This window comes from Heterodontus francisci, unplaced genomic scaffold (assembly GCF_036365525.1).
Source record: "Heterodontus francisci isolate sHetFra1 unplaced genomic scaffold, sHetFra1.hap1 HAP1_SCAFFOLD_968, whole genome shotgun sequence".
Lineage (NCBI taxonomy): Eukaryota > Metazoa > Chordata > Chondrichthyes > Heterodontiformes > Heterodontidae > Heterodontus > Heterodontus francisci.
Genome location: NW_027141120.1, coordinates 54,039 through 57,500, shown reverse-complemented (window position 1 = coordinate 57,500; position 3,462 = coordinate 54,039).

The following is a 3,462-nucleotide window of genomic DNA, read 5'->3' as shown; positions in this document are numbered from 1 at the left end:
GCACCTCGTCCCGCTGTCCGGTTCCCCCCCGTCGACTGCAACGGGTTTCCGAGGCCCGTCGGTCAGGCGCGGTTCGCTCCGCAATCCGCCGGCCGATCGGCACCGGGCGGGGCTCTACGGAAAGAGGGGACCCTCCGGCGTCGAGTGCCGGCGCACCGACCCCGCAGGCTGACCGGGAAGGTTAAGACTCACCCCGCTGAATGCCCGGCCCCGGGCACCCTCCGGCGCCGGGGCCATAACTTCGGGGAGGGAGGTCCGAGCTCCGCGCGGTCGACGGCAGGTGAAAGGGGCCGGTGCGCCGCGGAAGGCGACAGCAGTCCCGTCAGGCTGCACCTCTGCTCGGGCGAACGGCGTCAGGAAAAGGGGAGAGCACTTCCCCACCGATAGCTCCGGAACGCCCGGACCCATTGGCCCGCGGCACCGGTGGCTGCTAGAGGGCCTCCGGCGCCGTCAGCCGGGGTACGTCCCAGGCCGGCCGGACGGCGGGCAGCCGGAGGCAACGGCCTGGAACGGAGCCAGACTTGAGTCGTTCCGTGTGCCGTGGGCAAAAAGGCAGGGCTGCGGGTCAGCGCAGTTTGGCAAACCTAGCCGCAAGTGCGGGAAGGGCGGAGGAGCACACGGACGCCGCCTTCCCAAACTGAGCCCAAAGTGCCCAGGCATGCCCCCTTGATCTCGCCTAATCAGTGAGCCCAAAATAATTTCAGAGTGTGGAAACCTGATCCAAAAAGGTCGAAAAGAACGGCCAGAGATCAAGTCCGAAAGGGGAAATCAGTAACAAGCAAGCAGAGTAATCATTAACCAAAAAGCGCAAAATTATGTTAAAAGTGTGAAATCATTAACCAAAAAGTCGAAAATAATGTCCAGAGACCAAGTCCGAAAGTACAAATAATTAACCAGTAAGCAGAGTCATCATTAACCAAAAATCGCAAAAGTAAGTAAAAAGTGTGAAATCATTAACCAAAAATCGCAAAAGTAAGTAAAAAGTGTGAAATCATTAACCAAAAACTCGAAAATAATGTCCAGAGACTAAGTCCGAAAGGGCAAATGGTTAACCAGTAAGCAGAGTAATCATTAACCAAAAATCGCAAAAGTAAGTAAGAAGTGTGAAATCATTAACCAAAAATCGCAAAAGTAAGTAAAAAGTGTGAAATCATTAACCAAAAACTCGAAAATAATGTCCAGAGACCAAGTCCGAAAGGGCAAATGGTTAACCAGTAAGCAGAGTAATCATTAACCAAAAAGGGCAAAAGTAAGTAAAAAGTATGAAATCATTAACCAAAAAGCACAAAATTAAGTTAAAAGTGTGAAATCATTAACCAAAAAGTCGAAAATAATCTCCAGAGACTAAGTGCGAAAGGGCAAATGGTTAACCAGTAAGCAGAGTCATCATTAACCAAAAATCGCAAAAGTAAGTAAAAAGTGTGAAATCATTAACCAAAAACCCGAAAATAATGTCCAGAGACTAAGTCCAAAAGGGCAAATGGTTAACCAGTAAGCAGAGTAATCATTAACCAAAAATCGCAAAAGTAAGTAAAAAGTGTGAAATCATTAACCAAAAACTCGAAAATAATCTCCAGAGACTAAGTCCGAAAGGGCAAATGGTTAACCAGTAAGCAGAGTAATCATTAACCAAAAATCGCAAAAGTAAGTAAAAAGTGTGAAATCATTAACCAAAAACCCGAAAATAATGTCCAGAGACTAAGTCCGAAAGGGCAAATGGTTAACCAGTAAGCAGAGTAATCATTAACCAAAAATCGCAAAAGTAAGTAAAAAGTGTGAAATCATTAACCAAAAACTCGAAAATAATGTCCAGAGACTAAGTCCGAAAGGGCAAATGGTTAACCAGTAAGCAGAGTAATCATTAACCAAAAGGCGCAAAAGTAAGTAAAAAGTATGAAATCAGTAACCAAAAAGCGCAAAAATATGTTAAAAGTGTGAAATCATTAACCAAAAACTCGAAAATAATGTGCAGAGACTAAGTCCGAAAGGGCAAATAATTAACCAGTAAGCAGAGTAATCATTAACCAAAAATCGCAAAAATATGTTAAAAGTGTGAAATCATTAACCAAAAACTCGAAAATAATGTCCAGAGACTAAGTCCGAAAGGGCAAATGGTTAACCAGTAAGCAGAGTAATCATTAACCAAAAATCGCAAAAGTAAGTAAAAAGTGTGAAATCATTAACCAAAAACTCGAAAATAATCTCCAGAGACTAAGTCCGAAAGGGCAAATGGTTAACCAGTAAGCAGAGTAATCATTAACCAAAAGGCGCAAAAGTAAGTAAAAAGTATGAAATCATTAACCAAAAAGCGCAAAAATATGTTAAAAGTGTGAAATCATTAACCAAAAAGTCGAAAATAATGTGCAGAGACTAAGTCCGAAAGGGCAAATGGTTAACCAGTAAGCAGAGTAATCATTAACCAAAAAGCGCAAAAATATGTTAAAAGTGTGAAATCATTAACCAAAAACTCGAAAATAATGTGCAGAGACTAAGTCCGAAAGGGCAAATGGTTAACCAGTAAGCAGAGTAATCATTAACCAAAAATCGCAAAAGTAAGTAAAAAGTGTGAAATCATTAACCAAAAACTCGAAAATAATCTCCAGAGACTAAGTCCGAAAGGGCAAATGGTTAACCAGTAAGCAGAGTAATCATTAACCAAAAAGGGCAAAAGTAAGTAAAAAGTATGAAATCATTAACCAAAAAGCACAAAATTAAGTTAAAAGTGTGAAATCATTAACCAAAATGTCGAAAACAATGTCCAGAGACTAAGTCCGAAAGGGCAAATGGTTAACCAGTAAGCAGAGTAATCATTAACCAAAAAGGGCAAAAGTAAGTAAAAAGTATGAAATCATTAACCAAAAAGCACAAAATTAAGTTAAAAGTGTGAAATCATTAACCAAAATGTCGAAAATAATGTCCAGAGACTAAGTCCGAAAGGGCAAATGGTTAACCAGTAAGCAGAGTAATCATTAACCAAAAATCGCAAAAGTAAGTAAAAAGTGTGAAATCATTAACCAAAAAGCGCAAAAATATGTTAAAAGTGTGAAATCATTAACCAAAAACTCGAAAATAATGTGCAGAGACTAAGTCCAAAAGGGCAAATGGTTAACCAGTAAGCAGAGTAATCATTAACCAAAATGCGCAAAAGTAAGTAAAAAGTGTGAAATCATTAACCAAAAATCGCAAAAGTAAGTAAAAAGTGTGAAATCATTAACCAAAAACTCGAAAATAATCTCCAGAGACTAAGTCCGAAAGGGCAAATGGTTAACCAGTAAGCAGAGTAATCATTAACCAAAAATCGCAAAAGTAAGTAAAAAGTGTGAAATCATTAACCAAAAACTCGAAAATAATGTCCAGAGACTAAGTCCAAAAGGGCAAATGGTTAACCAGTAAGCAGAGTAATCATTAACCAAAAAGCGCAAAAGTAAGTAAAAAGTATGAAATCATTAACCAAAAACTCGA